The sequence below is a fragment of the Somniosus microcephalus genome, chromosome 12 (genome assembly GCF_052327205.1).
Source record: "Somniosus microcephalus isolate GS21.2 chromosome 12, FLI_Smic_1.0, whole genome shotgun sequence".
Classification (NCBI taxonomy): domain Eukaryota; kingdom Metazoa; phylum Chordata; class Chondrichthyes; order Squaliformes; family Somniosidae; genus Somniosus; species Somniosus microcephalus.
The window spans coordinates 140,835,607-140,857,256 of NC_140998.1; the positions used below are offsets into that span (position 1 = coordinate 140,835,607).

General features: G+C 43.7%; 1 protein-coding gene across 1 annotated transcript in view; it reads right to left on the bottom strand.

Annotated features, from left to right (window-relative positions):
* Positions 1 to 15,093, bottom strand: part of LOC147109567 (signal-induced proliferation-associated 1-like protein 1) — a 407,870-nt gene extending 392,777 nt beyond the window's left edge. Inside the window, 1 exon segment of the mRNA XM_086003627.1 lies at positions 14,810 to 15,093. The gene's annotated coding sequence lies outside the window, so the exon portion shown is untranslated.
* Positions 15,094 to 21,650: the final 6,557 nt, after the last annotated feature.

Below are 21,650 nucleotides of genomic sequence, written 5' to 3' on the forward strand. Positions count from 1 at the left end.
AGCGAGTTCCACATTCTCACCACTCTTTCTGGAAAGAAGTTTCTTCTGAATTCCCCATTTGATTTCTTGGTGACTATCTTATATCGATGGCCTCTAGTTTTGCTCTTCCCCACAAGTGAAAACATTCTCTCTGTAGCAACTCCATCAAAACCTTTCATAATTTTCAAGAGCTCTATTAGGGCACCCCTCAGCTTTAGAGACCCAGCCTATTCATCCTTTCTGGATAGGTATACCCTCACATTTCCGGTATCATACTTGTTAACCATTTTTGGTACCCTCTCCAGTGCCTCTATATCCTTTTTATAACATGGCGACCAGAACTGTATATAGTATCCAAGTGTGGCCTAACCAAGGTTCGATCCAGGTTTAGCATAACTTCTCCACTTTTCAATTCTATAGTAAATCCAATAGAGAAACAAGGAGAAATGTCTTTACATAGAGAATGGTTAGAATGTGGAACTCACTACCAGAGGAAGTGGTTGAGGCAAACAGTTTAGATGCTTTCAAAAGGAAACTAGATGAGTACATGAGAAAAAAGGAATAGAAAAATGTGCTGAAAGGCTGAGTTGAGGCAGATGGAATGGGAGGAGATTCGTGTGGAGTATAAACACCTGCACAGACTAGTTGGCCCGTTTCTGTGCTGTATATTCTATGTAATTCTACTAGATTGATACCTTTGCTATACCATGGAACTATCACAGAAAAATAGCTTGAATGGCATGCACAGAATTAATCAATCACCCACCCTCCAACAAACATGTCTCCAGCTTAGACCATGGCCTGCAGAGAAATACCTCTCCCTCCTCCATCCCCTTCCCCCAAAGACTCAGGGGGAAAAATTGGGTGAGTAGCACCACCTGTTAACGCCTAAAGAGGCAGTCAGTGGCTGTAGCGCCACTGGCTGCGCCTCACGCGATATTCAGCAGGGGTGCTAATGGTGGCGTTAGCCTTTTGCGCCGCGCCACCGATGATGTCATCAGTGTGCGCAGCGCCCCATTCGCGCCCCCATTGCGATATTTGGTAGCGAATGCCGCTGTAGCGCCGTTCGCTACCTGCGCCCGGTTCACGGGGCCTTGCTGCGCCGGCAGAGGCGCAAGTTAAGGTGGAGGTGCAGGGCGGCCGCCTGCCAGCACCTCCGTCCCCGGCCTCCTGGTCCCCCCCCCGCGGCATTGCCGGCTGTTTCCCCGAGAGCCCGGCACTTCTCCTCGGTGCCGGGCTCTTTTGCCGGCACTCGCGATCGGGGCTCGCGCTGTTGCAGGCCCCTCCCCCTTAACAGTGGGAGGAAGGCCTGCAGTACCGCAGCGTGCCGTGCTGCAGCGAAATTCACTTTCAGCGCCCTAAGAGGGACGCGGAGCGCCTCGAGCCGCGCCCCGTCTCCCTCCAGGGGCACTTCAACTGAATTTGCGGCGATCACGGCGAAAATTCCAGCGCCCAGGCGAACTTTGCACCGCTTGGGCGCCTCAGGCCAATTTCTAGGCCTCAGACTTATACTGGAGCACAGTTCCATAACGGCAAGCTAACCTTTGGTATATAACCAAACGGCCATTGTTCTTATGAGAAGAGAATGAGCAAGTGCCAGTAAGCTATATGTCCATGCAATGCATCAGACAAACCTGATACAGTCTTCAATTAACTTCCACACACTGACATGTTCCTGTAGGAATCACTGGAAAGCAATCTGCGAGAGAGAACCCTGTATGATTTATTTCCCCTCACCAGTCTACCACAGAGCCCAATTGTAGAGGTCCAACCTCTTCCCCAAGATGAAATCAGCTAACTCAGCAAAGACTGAGGATCAATATGGGAGCCTTCTCATCTCTATGGCTCAGTGCCTCACCAATTGATAGTCAAATGGCTCAGATGGTAAAGATATCAATGCTATATTTTTTTATTTTTTTTTAAACAAAAAAAAAGTTATTCTTCTTTTCATAGACCAATTTAAGATATCATTCCTGCTATTATGGTTATTAATTAATATTTAATAAAGACAAATCATAATTACTCAATCCTTCAGGATTGCATCACTTATATTGCCCCACAGGTCAAATTTAAGCCCGTTATATTGCAATAATAGTCTATTGCTCAGTCATACTGTAAATATTTAAGTACCTGTTACTGTGCAAGAAAAGCCATTACGGATATATCGGTGGGTTGGATGTACAGGGAATAAGATGGCACAGCAGACTGGAGCACCAGGAGTGCTGGGAAATACGCTCCATTTCCTCACGTTTCTAAGTTTCCAATCTCAGTGTGGAGCTGCCATGTGGAAACCTCACATTCCTCTGTAGGAAGGAGAAAACCTGAGGCTCGTCATTCCTGGCCCGTACTGACAGAGGCCGACAAGATGCTCACCCATCCACCCTTCGGAGTCTCAAATGGTGCAGGACTTCAGACAATAAAAAAGATTCACATTTTAAAACAAATGAGCTTACGGAGGCAAACTATATTCATGTTAATGAAAGTGTGCTGTATCTTCAATTATTATTTGAGCAATTAGGCCCATTTTTGTTAGAATAGAGGAAAAAATGATGAGATGAATTGATAGAAGTGCTAAAAATTATGATGGGATAGGACAGAGTAGACAGAAACAAACTGCTTCTATTAATTGAGGGGTCTAGAAGGAGGAGCCAGACACAAGATTAAATCCGAGAGATTTAGGATAGACAGCAGGAGAACCTTTTTTAAAAAAATACAGAGGGTTGTGAGGCTGTGAAATGCCCTACCAGAGGTAGTGACGTAGAGGCTATGTCAGTATTTAAGAGTAGGTTAAATGGGTGGTTGAAAGAAAAGGGAATAAAAAGATGTGGAACCATGTGATTAGGCTGAAGGCTCATGTGGAGGGTGAAAACCAACACGGATTGCTTGGGCCAAATGGCCTGTTTCTGTATTGTAATTCCACGTCATGTTCCACCAGTGAAAGTAGTCTGGGAGACGACAACTAGCCATATATCTAGCAATTCATACAAACAGTTAAGAAAATAAATTATACCACAGAAAGGATCAAGAGGTGTCCAAATTGTCAACATAATAAAATATTGATACAATATTGATGTTCTGCCACCTGTCCAGAGTACTTAAATGGAAATTTAGTTATTTACAGGAGGATAGTAAATCTGATTTATATACAGAACACGATAAAGTTATCTGGGAGCAGATCATTATTTGAGCACTCCTGAAAATTGGACTTGACCGCAAGTGGACTCCAAGTAAGCGCTGGGATTCTGAACACAACAGAAATCTTTTGCAATAATACAAAATCTTAGCAGCATTATTTCTCCTGGTCATGTTGGCTGACCCCCATCACAGCCACACTTCTAGTTGAGTGATTTAAAGCTGTACAAAAATTGGCACTTAAATAGCCATAAAGACAAGTGAATAGAAAATATAAAAACTCAAACAGCAACACTCTGAACGGAGACCTCAATAGAGGTAATAAAAACACAAATTTCTATTCTGGTGATTTAAAATGCCTCGCCACTGTTTTAGTCTGCATTTACAATCATGCTTCTCTTAAATACATAAAGTATAGTCTATTTGTTCAACGATATTATTGCATACCACATGCCGAAAATGGGAGGCACCCAAGACCTGAGCACATGATCTCCCTACAATACAAAATCCACCAAGTTTTCTTCTTTTGTGTCTGCCTTGGCTTAGTGGCATCACGCTCACCCGAGTCAGAAGGTTGTGGGTTCAAGTCCCAGACTTGAGCCCATAATCAAAGCTGATATTCCCGTGCAGTACTGGAGGGACAACTCCACTGTCAGAGGCGCTGTCTTTCGGATGAGATATTAAACCGAGGTTCTATCTGACATTTGTGGTGGACATAAAAGTTCCCATGGCACTATTTAAAACGCTGGGCCCTGGCCAACATCTATCCCTCAACAATCCTCACCAAAAACATTGTCTGGTAATTTACCTCATTACTGTTTGTGGGGCCTGCTGTTAGTCAATTGGCTGCTGCATTTCCTTAATTTGCAACATTGACTTTACGCTTTATGAAAAAAACGTAACTCCTTGGTTGTTACGTGTTTTTGGACGTCCTGGAGTCATGAGAGGCGCCATAAAAAATGTTGTCAGAATGCACAATCAAGGTAGACTAACTGTTATACTACATGCAGTAGTTCGAAGACTTTAAAAGGAAACAGAACATAAGATCAGTTCAACAAATTCATTAAACACGTGTGAAACACTTAACTAAATCCTTTTATTTATTATTCAAGGTTGCAGAGAGATCTTCTAATTAGAGAAAGCACACGGATATCAGGCAGGCGGTTAAATAGTTTCTGTATTTGAACAGCTTTGGTCACATAGGTCTCAGATCCTTTGTACTGTGTAAGCACAACACGTACAGGAATCTGTTGTCACATATAAACCTTCTTCTATATTGTACTTGTAATTCCCTAGGAAGGGGTATGAAAGGTAAACAAATGAGAAGTTTATATACCATGGAGCACTTGATTGCACCTGTTTATATAAAGTAATGGCACAAGGTAATAACAGAGGCCAGACTTACATGAGGAAAACCAAATAAATATTGTAAAATACACAGTGCAGAGGTTTTTGACAAGTCACTGAATCTGACTTTCTCTGCCACAAAAATCAACACTTCCAGAACATATCACAATTTATCATTTTAGAAATCTTAATGCATTTGCATCCAAGAGTTGGCACTTGATGCAACTCGTAGCCTGTGTACAAAGACTAGAGCTACTTTTTTTTTTAAATATAAAAAAAGAGGCCCCAGGGGAGGCTACAAAGATTCAGAACTGGGGGCAGCACGGTGGCATAGTGGTTAGCACTGTTGCCTCACAGCGCCAGGGACCCGGGTTCAAATCCGGCCTCGGGTGACTGTGTGGAGTTTGCACATTCTCCCCGTGTTTGCGTGGGTTTCCTCCGGGTGCTCCGGTTTCCTCCCACAGTCCAAAGATGTGCGGGTTTAGGTTGATTGGCTATGATAAATTGACCCTTAGTGTTAGGGGGATTAAATACGTGGGGTTACGGAGATAGGGTGGGATATGTGTTGGTGTAGGGGTTGCAGGGATCGGGTGGGATATGTGTCGGTGCAGGCTCGATGGGCTGAAATGGCCTCTATCTGCACTGTGGGGTTTCTGTGATTCTGTGATTCTGTGAAGGTGGCACCGCAACATGACACACAACCCCAATGCGGGGTTGTCCTCCTTGTTTTATCAGTCAGGTATTTGTTAAGCGATAGCTTCAGTGCCAGTTTCAGTTAAATATGTGGTGAGAAGTGATGGTGCAAGCAGGCAAAGTGGTTGCCATGGGGACAGGTAGCACACTCACTGATGCTGACACCAAACAGGAGAGCGTTTAGCTCTTTGACCATGCGTCAGCAGTGTAGCACGAGCAAGTTTTGTTTGCAGGCACAAGAACAGAAGAGTAGTTTTACTGGAAAATGATTGCTTTTTACCAGGACATTCGCTTAAAAAAATATCCAATATATAAATAGATACTTTGCCCTGGGGTTAATTTATTTGCTAACACTTAAGTCACTGAAACAGCCAGAAACTATTGTGCTGTCTGAGGCACTCTGTGCCATTCTCCCAGAAATAGAAAGGAATCGCAGGGATAATGCAAAAGAACCTCTTAAAAAAATATCAATGACATGATGATGTACAACAATGTCACCAATGTGTTCACAATATAATACCTGGCACCGATACAAATGCCCATCAAATCCCCACTGGTTCTACGAATCTTTACAACCTGCAACACATCCATTTATTTCATTATTCCACTGGGTGTGTTCTGTGTCATATTGCTCAGTGGAAAATATGATTTCTCCCCAGCAACAACTGCAGTATTCAAGCCCTCTGTCTTGTGAGCAGACATTTTCACGCACACTGCAAATAAAACTCTTTTTACTGGTCCTAGAGTAGGCCACTAAAATACAGGATTTAAGAAAAAGTGATGCCGATTAGGTAACACTACTCGCAACCACACAGAGTAGTTGAGGCAAACAGCATAGATGCATTTAAGGGGGAGCTAGATAAATACATGAGGAGGGAGAAAGGAATAGAAAAGATATGTTGATGGGATTAGATGAAGAAGGGTGGGAGGAGACTCATGTCGGTGTTTATGCTCCACATGGAGCTGTTGGAGCGAATGGCCTGTTCTATGGTGTAAATACTATGCACTATCCAGTTTAAACCAGGAATGAGGAAGATAGTCAGTCAAACCACAAGTATCGCAGGCATAAGTGGGTTTTACAAAGCTCCTTCTCAAAAGCAAATTGAATTCATGGCACACCATAAAATATTAACAAGCATTAAAAATCTTCAATTCATGACAGGGGCATAGAAGGGCTATACTTGCAATTAAAGCACAGTAGTATCGAAGGGGAATTAAATGGAATTTACATCACAGAAACAGACCATTCAGGCTAACTATGCTGCTGTTTATACAAAAGCAAAATACTGCGGATGCTGAAAATATGAACCAAGAACAGAAATACTCAGCAGGTCAGGCAGTAGCTGTGAAGAGAGAAACAAAGTTAACGTTTCACGTCAATGACCTTTTGTCAGAACTGGTGTTTATGTTCCACAGGAGCCTCCCCCCACCCTTTCAACATATCCTTCTATTCCTTACTCTCTCACCTACCTGTCTAGCTTTCTCTTAAATGGTATTCGCTTCAACCAGTTCTTCTGGTAGCGAGTTTCACATTCTCACCACTCTGCATAAAGAAGTTTCTCCAGAACTCCTTATTGGATTTATTAGTGACTATTTTATATTTATGCTTCCTCGTTTTGGATTCACCCCCATAAGCGAGAATATTTTATCTACATCTACCCTTTCAAACCCCTTCAGAATTTTAAAAGACCTCTATCAACCTTCTCTTTTCTAGAGAAAAGAGCCCCAGCCTGTTCATGTCTTTCCTAGTTGTACTCAGTTCTGGTATCATCCTTGTAAATCTTTTTTGCACTTTCCCCAGTGCTTCTCTATCCTTTTTAATAATAGAAACCAGAACTGTACACAGTACTTTAAGTGTAGTCTAACCAAGGTTCCATACAAGGTTAACAGAATTTCTCTACTTTTGAATTCTATTCCGCTAGAAATGAACCCCAGTGCTTTGTTTGAACTTTTTATGGCCTTAACAACCTGCATTTCTACTTTTAAATGATTTGTGCCCCTATATATCCAATTTAACTCTTATTTTCCAAGGAGTATGTGGCCTCCTTATTCCTCCTACCAAAATACACCACCTCATACTTATCTGTATTGAAATGCATTTGCCATGTACACGTCCATTCTGCAAGTTTGTTAACGTCTCCTTCTATTTTGTCTCAGTCTTCACTATACCCCCCCCCCCCCCGAATTTGGTGTCATCCGCAAATTTTGATAATGTACTTCCGATTCCCGAGTCCAAATTATTTATGTAACTAGTAAACAACAGTGGTCCCAGCACCAATCCCGGTGGAACACCACTTCCCACCAGCCTGAGTAACTCCCGTTATCTACTACTCTCGGTTTTGTAGCTAGTTTGCTATCCATTCTGCAAGTTATCGCCTGACTCCACATGTTCTGACATTAAGTCACGAGTCTATTATGCAGTACCTTTTCAAAGTCCATGCATATCACATCCACTGCATTACCCCATCTACTCTGTTACTTCTTCAAAGAATTCAATTGGTTGGTCAAGCATGACCGTCCCGTTTGAAATTGGTGCTGATTATTTCCGTATGTTTTTCTATTACATCTTTGAGTAAAGATTCCAATATCTTTTCTACCACTGACATTAAGCTAACTGGTCGATAGTTTCCTGGGATTTGCTTGATCTTTTTTTGAATATAGGAATAACCTAGGTTTATTAATTATCTCCCCCCTTTCTTGACATCTTGTGCACCTCTGATTTTAATTGCTCCACCATTGGCGGCCGTACTTTCAGCTGTCAAGGCCCCAAACTCTGGAATTGCCTCCCTAAACCGCTCCACCTTTAAGATGCTCCTTAAAACCTACCTCTATGACCAAGCTTTGGGTCATCTGACCTGGTATCTCATTCTGTGGCACGGTGTCAACATTTTTAATGATATCGCTCTGGTTAAGCGCCTTGGGACGTTTTGCTACATTAAAGGCACTGCGCATTAATGCAAATTGTTGTTGTATCTTAGCAAGTGAAGTGAACAATGATTCACCCGTAGAGGGGCAATGTCCACAGCTCCCAACGAGATTCTTTAAAAAAAGAGATGCTGTAATGAGAAGATTGTAGAGTAGATAATCTTGAAGGATGAGGTCAAATGGGTTCTCTTGTAATCTTTTGATTACTATAAGGAAGACCCCTTTGATTTCCCAATCCAGCTGAAACCTGAGCTACCAAGAACAAATTGCTTCAATCCATGAACATGCATTGCTCCCAGCACAAGTGCAACCTGCAAGAAACTTTCAAAAGACAGACAGACTTGCATTTCTATAGCACCTTCCATGACCTCAGGGTGTTCCAAAGCGCTTTGCACCCAATGAAGTACTTTTGAAGCGTAGTCACTGTTGTAATGTAGGAAACACGGCAGCCAATTTGCACACAAGAAGCTCCCACAAACAGCAATCTGTTGCGCAAGTCTCTGGACTGGGATTTGAACTCTCAACCTTCTGACTCAGAGGCAAGATTGCTTAAAAAAAAAAGTAGACTTAAGGGTATGGAGAGTGGAGTTAGACTAGGTTCTTCATTTGGAGACATGATTGGCCCATTTTGGAGCTGTAATACTCTGATTCTATCCAGTTAATCCTGATGAAAAGTGTACATATAGATGTAAGATGAAGATGTGTTTGGGCTTCATTGTGGCTCCCTTCATGGTTGAATAGCACATTGACACTCTGGTTCGGATTGCACAAAGCTACCCACTGAGCCACAGCCGACACTGCATTGACCCGGATTGCACAAAGCTACCCACTGAGCCACAGCCAACACTGCATTGACCCGGATTGCACAAAGCTACCCACTGAGCCACAGCCGACACTGCATAGACCCGGATTGCACAAAGCTACCCACTGAGCCACAGCCGACACTGCATTGACCCGGATTGCACAAAGCTACCCACTGAGCCACAGCCGACACTGCATTGACCCGGATTGCACAAAGCTACCCACTGAGCCACAGCCGACACTGCATAGACCCGGATTGCACAAAGCTACCCACTGAGCCACAGCATTGACCCGGATTGCACAAAGCTACCCACTGAGCCACAGCCGACACTGCATAGACCCGGATTGCACAAAGCTACCCACTGAGCCACAGCCGACACTGCATTGACCCGGATTGCACAAAGCTACCCACTGAGCCACAGCCGACACTGCATTGACCCGGATTGCACAAAGCTACCCACTGAGCCACAGCCGACACTGCATAGACCCGGATTGCACAAAGCTACCCACTGAGCCACAGCCGACACTGCATAGACCCGGATTGCACAAAGCTACCCACTGAGCCACAGCCGACACTGCATTGACCCGGATTGCACAAAGCTACCCACTGAGCCACAGCCGACACTGCATAGACCCGGATTGCACAAAGCTACCCACTGAGCCACAGCCGACACTGCATAGACCCGGATTGCACAAAGCTACCCACTGAGCCACAGCCGACACTGCATTGACCCGGATTGCACAAAGCTACCCACTGAGCCACAGCCGACACTGCATAGACCCGGATTGCACAAAGCTACCCACTGAGCCACAGCCGACACTGCATTGACCCGGATTGCACAAAGCTACCCACTGAGCCACAGCCGACACTGCATAGACCCGGATTGCACAAAGCTACCCACTGAGCCACAGCCGACACTGCATAGACCCGGATTGCACAAAGCTACCCACTGAGCCACAGCCGACACTGCATAGACCCGGATTGCACAAAGCTACCCACTGAGCCACAGCCGACACTGCATAGACCAACTTCATATACTTCAATGCTCTTCCACAAGCACCATGCATCAATCGCACAACAGCTTGAGAAAATATATGTGCAAATTAAAACTCCTGCAATTCATTCTAAAAATCTCTCCACACTTTTCTTCCCCTTACCAACTAGGCTACAAACTTGGCCTAAACTTGTCTATGGCTACATTTCCAGAGCTAGACGAAATCAAGTTACATTTGCTCCAGATAGCAGAGAGATAAGAATCTGATATGACCCACTTAAATTAAATCTCCACAGTGGGGAGTTCAGGTAAATGAACAGTTTCTAGGCCACACAAGCACAACGAAGAGCACAGAATTTAAATATGCTTCAAAACTTCTATTGTGCTGCCTATATACCACTTACAAACAAACCTAAGCACAAGTGCAGTTCATTCGGGTGATGCAATGGGAAAGGATTTAGAATGAATTTTACAATAAGTTTATTCCCTTGCAAAAATGGTATTTACTAAACTTGGAATGAGCTTTTTTCCCTCCCCGCTTCAAGGTCCTGACTTATGCAGAGGCAAGATCCCACAGGATCCGAGTCGTGCTGGAGTATGGATCAGCAGTGGCCAACCACCTGCTATGTCTGGCCCAAGTTACTATTCCACCTTCCTATGCCTCTCCTAAATGACCATTCTTTGTGCAATCCTAACCAAAATGTCAATGTGCTATTCAACCATGAAGGGAGCCACAATGAAGCTCAAACACATCCTCATCTTACATCTATAATGTACACTTTTCATCAGGATTAACTGGATAGAATCAGAGTGTTACAGCACCAAAATGGGCCAATCACATCTTCAAAAGAACAACCTAGTCTAACTCCACTCTCCATACCCTTAAATCTACTTTTTTTTTTAAGCAATCAGGACTGGGAACCCTGGCTGATTTTTCCCATCCTTGAACCAGGAGTGTTGAGGCAAACTGCAGCAGGCCTATTGCCCTTCACCCGAGATCAGCAACCTCAGCACACACTGGCGACTGAACCTGGGATTTTTGTTGGTAAAGGTAGTTTGGAACGGAGCCTTTGCGAAACTCTGCAGTCAGTTTCTTAACTGATAGTAGGCCAGAACAAAACATTTAGCAGAGCTACACTGGGGACCTTAATAAATCGCTGCAGGGTTTATCCTCGAGTAAAACACAATGCAGCGCCTCACAACACTGAGGTTCAATGCACTGGGGAGTCACCCTTAAGGATAGCAGCCATTTTCAGGTTTTTCAACTCATCAGTGGCCAATTTTAAACCCAAGAAAGGAAAGTTACATGCATAAATACATAGCAATGTTTTGGCAGAAGGCCATTGGTCCATCCAACTAAATCTTCCCCCAGGTTCCATATGCTGATTCTGGAACTAATAGCCTTGAATCCTAACAGCAATTCACCCGTACTTTTTTTTTTTTTTAAAAGTCATGGCTTTTTGTTCCACCACCCCCACTGATAATCTAGTCCACATTTCCTTTATATTGCCCAAATCTCTTATTTTCCTTTGATAGCTTAAAACTTTAAAACTGTGTCCCTGGCTGTCAGGAATACCTCGATTGGTCAGCCAATTTAGTACAGTAAGGAACTGAGGTTGGCACTGGGAGGCACACAAAAGATTCACACATTTATATGGATTTGACTGTCCAATATTGCAATTACTCCCAAGTTGCAAACAAATAAGCCAACTAATATACACACGCATAGGAGATTCATATTTTGGGATACTGGCAGCTGACCGGCCGAGTTGACCACTGGAAGCAATTTTTGACCTTCCCTGTCCTCATGTGACTTCAGGGGAAAAAAATACCAAGAGAATTATTTGATGCTTGCTAGCTAATAAGATTACAAAGGCCGAAGGTCTTCAGCTGTGTAATGGAGAATGCAGGATTGCTAGCCTCCGCCCCAAACCACAGTGGCCCAGGACAATGGGCAGGCCATGGAAGTCACAGGCAATGTGAAGTAGCCATAATTAGACGCTCAACTCCCATGCACATCTGCGCAGCGACTATGGCATTCGCTGACATTACTTACAGCCCCAGAAATTATGGGTAAAAGGTTATTGTATCAAACAGTAAGGATGTCAAGGTTGAACAATTAAAAGCATAATAGGAAGCACAAATTAAATTTATCACAGAATTGAAGTAAAACAATTAGATGGAATACTAATTTTTAATCACTCAAATGTGAAGCTACAATCCTGGAAAGCACATCATTTGGAATATTTTGAGAAAATATTATATTGTATTCTAATGGTGACAGTGTCTGAGAATAACAATGTAATTGAAAATAACGCCACTGACTCATCAACGAAACATCACATCTTACTCTGAACTCGTCATTATTTTAAACCTGGCAAGTTTTAGGACGCAAAATTAAAACGCTGCAATCAGCCTTTTGGGAAGGGAAAAGAACCAGAAGCCCAGTGCACAATTTGCAAAACCGCTGCACGGAAACAGTAATATCATTAGCATCAGAATGCATCATTAGGGTTGCATGTTTACCAACAACAGCGAACACAACAAAAGCTTGCCCAACAACTTTTTTTTTAAAAAAGTACGCCACGGTCAACCCTTTAAAAAGGTGCTCTCTGGGTTTTTTTTTAACCCACCTGTATCCAGTTTACAGTTATTTCACTGAGTAGGTGGTGGGTTGGGGGGCAGGAAGGTTGTTCCGTTTTGCCCTGATTTGGGGCCACAAACTCCAAACAGATACGTTTACAACCAGCAATGAGCTGAAACTGGCTGCTGATCATGTCCCTGCGCCTTACCTTGCTGCTGCTGCTATTTGTACACCAGAGCTCCCGCTGCGGTGTGCAGCCGCGCGCCCGGCTCGTCCCTCTTCCTTGACGACGGGAAGAGCCTAGCGACAAGCCTCGATTGACGTACGGCAACTAGCCAATCAGGCACCCGCTGCGGGCGGAGGGGGCGGGGCGCCAGCCGCCAGGTTGACGCCAAAAAGGTGTTGGAAGTCGCCAGACTCAGGTACTCGGCGCCTCCATATACCAACAAACACAAATCATGCATCCCCCGGGCACCGTGCAATAAAGCGGCTCGCTCCGGCAATTACCTGCTCGTCACATTTTTTTTTGTCATTCTAACGTTATATACAAATTTAGCAATTTGTTTCCTGCCATGGATACTTTGTAACGTTGCTTACAGAGTTCAGCACATGAATGAACTTTGCAAAGCGCGGGGCTGCAGGAGTAAAAGTCAACCGATTGAATGAATGGGACAGTTATCCATGATCCTCATTCGCCGATTCCCATTCAATCGTTACTTTTTTTGTAGAGAGGCAAAGCATCGTCACCAGGGCGATTGCTAAAAAATAAACCTCCCAAATTTACAAATGACCTCGTTGATCAACAGCAGGATCTCACGGTACCTTACCAGCGGAGATTCAATAGGACTATCGTAGCACATTTCACGGTAATACACCGAGATGAATCCACCATCAGCACGCTAATCTGACTGAACATACTGTGTATGTTCTGACGAAGGGTCATCGACCTGAAACGTTAACTCTGTTTCTCTCTCCACAGATGCTGCCTGACCTGCTGAGTGCGTCCAACATTTACTGTTTTTACACTGTATATGTACCGAGGGGAGGGGAGGGAAAGTAACGAGGATACATTGATACGGAGAAACAATAAAGGTTTATTTGCATGAAAAACTAAAATAAACCTCGGTTTATTCTGTGGATTCCTTTTTTCAAGGGTCGGTTTCTGACCTTAAGCCTGGGCAGCACAGACTGTTGGGAGATGTGAAAAGGAATATAACCCTCCCTCTGGGCAGTCATCCCCACGAAGTTTCACCGGTCGACAATCGTTACATTAAAACCTGCATTTTGAATCCAGCGCTGAAGCGGTACAACAATTCGAGGCGTTCTCGTTTGCGCTCCGAATAACTGCCGTGAGCGTTGAAACATGTTGGGCGATCGTAACACAGTCAGTCAGTCAGTCAGTCACACTCGCTCACTGGCAGGTGAATGCGGGCCGAACACCCAAAACTGCCACCTCCTCCAGCCACACCAGAAACATTTGCTTGCGACCAAAATAAATTTGCATCTGACAAAAAGGCGTTAAACACTTTACTGGGGTGAAATTAGATTATAAACGAAATCTGGTAGCGAACTGCCGACCTTCCCCATTCAAAGTGGAAATTAAATTAAAGCGCTACCCCGGAGACACGTCGTTTTAAGTTATCATTTTACAGTCATTTACAAGAAACATACAAATGGAAACATTGTGTTTCAAAAAAACAATAACGACCGTTATAGAGAAACAGGCTGAGCGACACCTTTGTTTATTGCCATTACACAACCCGCGATTTGGCCAACAATCGTTCAGCGTCTGTGTAACGAGCCAGTCCTCGTACAATAAAGCGGCCTCCAAATCCACATATCATTGACATTTGGTCATCTACTCGCTGCTTCTGAAGCTTGAAGTACTGAATTAAAGTAGTCTTAACCCCCCCATATCTGATCTGTAACTAGTGTCATTCACCGTACAACTACGACCTGTGTAATGTAAATATTTCAATATACTGACCATTCAATGCTTTTTATTCAAGTGCTGGACGCCGAATCATAATTTTTAAAAAATAACTGGGATCGGACTAAAAAAAAATAAACGATAACGACCATCTGGTACTTCTCTTGACAGTCTGCAACCCGAGACAAGGATCCTTTCAAAAGGAAGGCTGAGCACAAAGTTGCACACACCACGAAGCCGTAAGCGGGTGGGTGTTTTACATTCTCAAATCCTCTTGAACGGTCAAAGAAAACCCCGGGCTGCAAGTCAGTAAACGGCGGTCATCAAAAGGGGGAGGGGGGCGAAAACTATGGCTACAGCTGCTTTTCACATCATGCGCTCTCCCAATTCCTTTTTTTTTAAAAAAAAGCTTAATTTCCTTACCCGGCTTTTTTCGGTAGTGCAGGAATTCCCGGATCCGGGATTGAGGGAGGGGGGGTGTCGAAGCTCTTAGTTCCCAACCTGCGGGAGAGATTATTGTCCTCAGAGTTGTCACGGCAGTGATTTGCCGTTCATTGACGAGTGTGTGTCTGCCTGCTTCCCTCAAACCCCCCGACTGCAGCCCGTTGTTGGAAGTTGTTGAAAAAGTTCAGTTCAATCCAGCTCCAAACGTCTGAGGTCACTGCGGCAAACCGTCGCGATACTGAAGTGCAGGAGAGGAGAGGGAAACTGGCTGTGCTGTTACCTAGGAACAGCACGCTTATTGGGGGAAGAGAAGAACTGCTTTAACGCTTTCAACTTTCTCAGCAAGTGCCCGGGGAACTGACGGCGGAGAGCAAGCCATTCAATCTAGCTTTCTGTAAGCAGGAAAACGAAACATTTTGGGAGGAAGCATGTTTCATTCTTTTTTCTTTATTTTTTTTAGGAATAAGTAGATAAGCATGAAGAGAGTAATGGTGATCAGGACAGGTAATCTGATCAACGAGTCCAGATATTGCCACAAACCACGAGAGAGAACCTTAAGCAATGTTCTGAATCCCAGATAAATACAGAAAATGCTGGGAACACTCAGCAGGCCTGGCAGCTTCTGTGGAGATAGAAACAGAGTTAACGTTTCAGGTCGCAAGGCCATTGACCTGAAACGTTAACTCTGTTTCTCTCTCCACACATGCTGCCTGACCTGCTGAGTGTTTCCAGCATTTTCTGTATTTATTTCAGATTTCCAGCATCTGCAGTATTTTGCTTTTGTTCTGAATCCCAGGCCTTTTTTGATGGGCCAATAAGGGTAACACTGGGTAGCCCCAGGTTCGCCAACCAAAAATTATCAAGTACCCCTTTTAGGGCAGTACCGAATGAGGAGAGAAACCTATGCTCCAATCAAACTAAAAGATGCCAAAATAAGCAACAACGTCCCAACAAAAGCAAAGGGATACCTACCCAACTAAATCAAAATGTTATTATCAGTGTCACAGAAGACATCAAGCATACCTGACACTGCCTGCTCCCTCTCCAGAGTTTCCTCTGAATCCCAGGGTTAGATCTTGCTATTCAAAGGACCGAGTTTTATTTTCAAGGGGCACTGCCTATGGAGAAACTATCTGGGAAACTATTGCTTTTGTTTTCTAAATATGACATTAGAACACACCTCACCAAGTCACTTAGATATGATGTTAGTGTGAGGAAAATTACACAGCTTTTCAGGCTCGAATGCTCCCAAAACAATGAAACTTTTTTTCATGGAGACTGTGTCTTTAATATTATTGCTGTAAATTTTAAGGGTGGCCTTTATATCTAATTACCTTCTCCTCAGCCCAATTGGCCCCTCCTATGCTGAAGACTGTGACTTTTACTGTAGGATGGCTTCCACAGCATTGTCAGCTCTCTGAAACCTAATTCAAGTGGTCATTTTTCATGTAGCCTAGACAGCCAGTGTCAAACTCAAAAGGTCTGCATTGATGTCACCTCTTGAAACCACCCTAATGCACTTCACACACAATTCATTACTTTGAAATACAATAACTGTTATTGAGCAGCCATTTTATGTACAAACAGCAATTAGGTTTTTGATGGTATTGGTTAAGTAAGGAATAATGTTTAGGACAACAGCCTAACTCAGTACTCGTCTTCAAATATTCCCATGGCTACCCAAACCACTGAAACAGGCAAATAGGGCCTCAGTTTGACATCTGGCCATGCAGCATTCACTTAATGCTGCACTGGAGTGTCTGTCTAGATTATGTGATCAAGTCCTGCAGTTGTGTTTGCTGTTCAGTGATGTACCAAAGTTTTGTTGGCTAAATTATCAACTGAATCAATCAGATACTTGCGCGCAGGTTGGGTTTGTAGCACTCTTGCCTTGTTGGTTGGCTATTGAACTGTGGGTGGCATCACTGCCAAACCCAATCTGTCCTCACCTGACATCCACACAGATGCACTTTCCACACTCACTAGCCCAAGAACACTGAGGCAAATTGTCAGATCCCAGCTGAGATTGGTTAACTCAACATAGGCCAGGGATTGAACTTTCCTTGTCTGCAGTCTTCCATACCAGGCAAGGGAACAAATACAGGATAATTTTATTCAATGTTTAGTACATTTGCCATCTGCTAGTGTGCTCTGTGTTATTGATGTATAATGTTCACGCAGAAGGATTAGAAAATATAATTCCATCAAATATATCGATAAATAATTTGCACTTAATTGTCAGGAAATTCTCGGGCTGGTATGTGTTTATATAATTATAAAATCAACATATTGTGCATACACTGTACCTAGGAATAACAAACAGCCAGCAGTAGCACCCATCTGTCAGGATGTGGAGTAGCAGTGTAGAATTAGATGTGGTTAGGCAGATAACAAATGCCTGTTTATACTTGCAACTTTATGCTTCTCTGAGAGCTGCATTGAGTCAGTAGATGGGCCAATGTGAAGTTCATGTACCATAATTTCTCACACATAAAACACTCACAAATAACATGCAATTTTCCTGTATAAGTAAAAATTCTGCACATACAACATGGACTCACATACAACATGTACCTATCAGGATTTGCCCCCGCCCCCCATTTCCCGAATTAAAATGGTGCATGCTAGACACAATATTTTCCCAAATGGCAAATCACCTTTCTGCAAAGGAATATCAAACAATTATTCTTAAATAACACCTTTAAATAACACAAGATAGAGTTATGTAGACTTGGCAATGCTTCAAAAAATTACAGCTACTGATGTAAATTATCACAAATTTATAAAACAGTAATGAAATTAAGGCGACAGACAAACTTACCATTCAGGGATACCACGAGCTTTTGCTAGCATGCATGATCCAACTTTGAATTGTAATATAAAAGCACTTTTATAACAAGATCACAAGATAAATATAGAGAGAGAAGCCATTTGGCCTACTGTAGCTCATCCTCATTACGGCATCATGTTGTTTGTTAAATCAGGGATGTTGAACCTTTTAGAACTGAGGACAAACACCCGTGCCAAAACCATTGAGTGGGCCGCATACGATTATGCATAAATGTAAGCCCCCAAACACTCAAAAACCAAAACCCCAACACAAAACCAAAATCTTCATGCACAAAAAGTTTAAGCCTTTCCCCATCCTCTTCCCCCTTCCTCATCCTCTTCCCTCCCTCTCCTCCATCCTCACACCTTCTCTGTTCTCACCACCCATCCTTCCACCCCTCAAAGGTTGAAAAATTGGAAGCTTCAGCTCTTTCAATATCCCAGGCCTGGAGGATTGACAAAGACCCAAGAGCGCAAGGAAAGAACTGGTAGGGACATTGCAGTGTGGATCAAAGGAGCTTGCAGGCCACATTTCATCCATGGGCCACATCTTGGACATCCCCATTTTAACTGATTCACACAACCCTTCCTGGAAGTCCATTCAATATGTTGGCCACTCTGTCTGTTTCATCTGTTGTGTTCTGCACCAGGGCAAGTCTTAACTCAAGTTTCACACATGAGATTCTTGAGCCATTTACTAGAGAAGAGTAGCTGAACTGATTTCCCATGAACTTCCTCACAGTTTTTATCCTAGATGGGCTGCAACTAAGGCTATAGCGCCCCATCTACCCTTGCGATTGTGGGTGGGGTGGAGGGGGCTACCCTTACTCCCACTGGACATTAACTCAGTATTCACCGATCTCCAGGCCTGTCTGGAGTGGGGCTCGAATCGAACCCTTCTGACTCAGAGGCGGGAATACTAACACTGAGCCAGTGGTCACTCTGTCCGGACACTGGATACCAACCCAATATTTAGAGACCATATTCTAGCCTCCATTTACCAGGGCTGTCTGGAGTGGAGCTCAAACCATTCACCTTCTGACTCAGAGGTGGAAATGCTACCACTAAGCAAAAGCCTCACTCCAAACTTCCTAACAGCACTCCTAAATTCGCCTTTTACTAGTTTGAGTCCGTATTTTCTTCTCTCTCCCAATTTAGTTTGAAGTAATTTAGTTATTCTATCTTTTCTATACCATTGACTACCTTATATATCTTTATAAGATCATCTCTCAGTCTCCTCCTTTCAAGGCTGAAAAATCCAAGTTTCTCAGTCTCTCCTCATAACTCAGACCTCTAACACTAAGGATCAGCCACGTGATTCTTGATTCTTCTCTGAACTGCCTCCAGGACCTGTTTGTCTCCCTTGTGTCTCAGTGACCAGAATTTAAGGTGTGATCCGACCAGAGTACCATAAGGTTTGAGCATGATTCCCTCCAACTTGGACCCTACTGTTTGGCATCATTCTATTCTGATTGCTACTCTGCTGTGTTGAGTGTCAAGTCTACTGAAACTCCCTAAATTTCTTCCGGCTTCATCCTAAGCTATTTCGGCACAATTCATGGATGATTTACACTGCCAATTTAATTTTTTTTCCCCCATGTGCAGTATTTTACACTTGTCTATATTAAATTCCATTCTACTCACTTGCATGTTTAGTCCAACTCATTTTGTAGTTCCTGAGCTGTTTCCTCAGAATCAATTGTCCCCCCCCCCCCACTGACTTTGATATCTTCTGCAAATCAGATGCATTTGCATTGCTCACTTTTTCTCCTTTGTCTAGGGAGAAATAAAGAAGTAAATGCAAATAGCCTGAAAGACTATACTCTCCACAGATTTTATTTGCCCTATCTCGTACCCAATCAGTTGGGTCTTGGAGAGTGACACTCAAATAACCTCCATGCACTGCTTTTTCCAATTTATTCCTGAAATTACGTCTACAGCTCTTCAATCAGTCTCTCCTTTCACACCTGTAGCATGCCCCAGGACTCTTCTTTGGTCCTCTCCTATTTATTATGTATATGTACATTACTCCTTGGCGACAATAACCACAGGTTTGCAGTCAGCGTTATTATGTATACTAACAACACTCGATTTTACCTCTCCATCAACACTATCAAATATTAATGTGCTATCCAAAGCCAAACTCCAGTTCCTGCCTCTGGTTCCAGCTTCATAAATGTCCCAGGATGCTCACTGAGCCTAAACCAGGTTGTGCTCAAACTTGGTGTTCTGCTTAACCCTTAGATTACCTTTCTTCCACACATCCAATCAATCACTATTTTTCCAACTCTGGCATATTGTCTGCTTGCATCCTTCTCTCTTTCTGCCAACAAAACTCTAATATATGCCTTCATCACCTTTAGAATTGTTTTCTCAAACACGCTCTTCTCCTCTCTTCCCAAACTGTCAGCAACTTTGCTTGCAATTCGCGCCCCTTCCTCGCCTTCACATGGTCCATCACAGACTCTTCCCTTCACTTCCTCGACTTCTCTATCTCCATTTCTGCGGATAGTCTGTCCACTGATATCTACTATAAGCCCACGGACTTCCACAGATACCTTGATTACACTTCCTCTCACCCCACGTCCTGTAAGGACACTATTCCATTCTCCCAGTTTCACCATCTCCATCGCATCTGTTCTGACGATGCCACCTGCTACACCAGTGACTTCCTTTTTCCTCAACCGAGGATTCCCCTCCAATGTGGTTGTCATGGCCCTCGATCATGTATGGCCCATTTCCCGCACTTCTGCTCTCACCCCTTCCCCTCTGTCCCAGAACCACAAAAGGGTCCCCCTTGTTCTTACCTTCCACCCCACCAGCCTCCACATTCAACAGATCATCCTCCACCATTTCCACCACCTCCAGCGAAATGCCACCATTAAACACAGAATTACGAAGGGACCATTCCTTCCATGACACCCTGGTCCACTCTTCAATCACCTTTCCCAACACCTTCCCACGGCACCTTCCCATGCAAGCGGAGGAGATGCAACACCTATCCTTTCATCTCCTCCTTTCCCACTGTCCAGGTCTGTAAACACTCCTTCCAGGTGAAACAGCGATATACCTGTATTTCTTTCAAATTAGTATTCATACTCCATGCTCACAATGCAGTCTGCACCACATTGGGGAGACTAAATGCAGATTAGGTGATCGCTTTGCTGAACACCTCCGTTCAGTCTAAAAGCATGACCCTGAGCTTCTGATCGCTTGCCACTTTAATTCTCCATCCTACTCCCACTCTGACCTCGCTGACCTCAGCCTCCTACACTGTTCCAATAAAGCACAATGGAGGCTCGAGGAACAGCATCTCATCTTTCGGTTAGGCATTTTACAGCCTATTGGCATCAACATTAAGTTCAACAATTTCAGATCATAATCACTACATTTCCCATTTTTTCAGACAGCAGGTGCTGCTAATAGTTCTGCTGTTGCCATTTACACCTCCTCTAGACCCATCTTTTGTTTCTTTACCTGTCCCATTACCACCCCATTTTGCCTTGCACCATCAGCCCTATTGTCATTTAATCACCCCTGCCTTCCACCCTATCACTGACCTTCCCATTTGTTCTTTCCTCCTCTCTCCCCTCCCTCCCCCCTTTTGCCTGGCTCCATACTTGCTTATAAACTGTGGTGTGGAGATGCCGGAGTTGGACTGGGGTGGACAAATGTAAGAAGTCACACAACACCAGGTTATAGTCCAACAGCTTTATTTGAAATCACAAGCTTTCGGAGCGCTGCTCCTTCTTCAGGTGAAGTGGAGAAATGCATAAAGACACAGCTTATATAGTCAGAGAATCATGTCAGATGTTTACAGGTAACCTTTCCAACTGCCATTTATCACACCTCGGCAGAGAGATAATCACAGCAGTCAAAGGTGTGAATGGTGTCCAAACAGGTCAGTCAGGGAAACATTACATCAAAGAACAATGAGGTGGGGTCACAAGGGGTCAAATATTGCAGATGTTGATGTCTGTATGAAAAACAA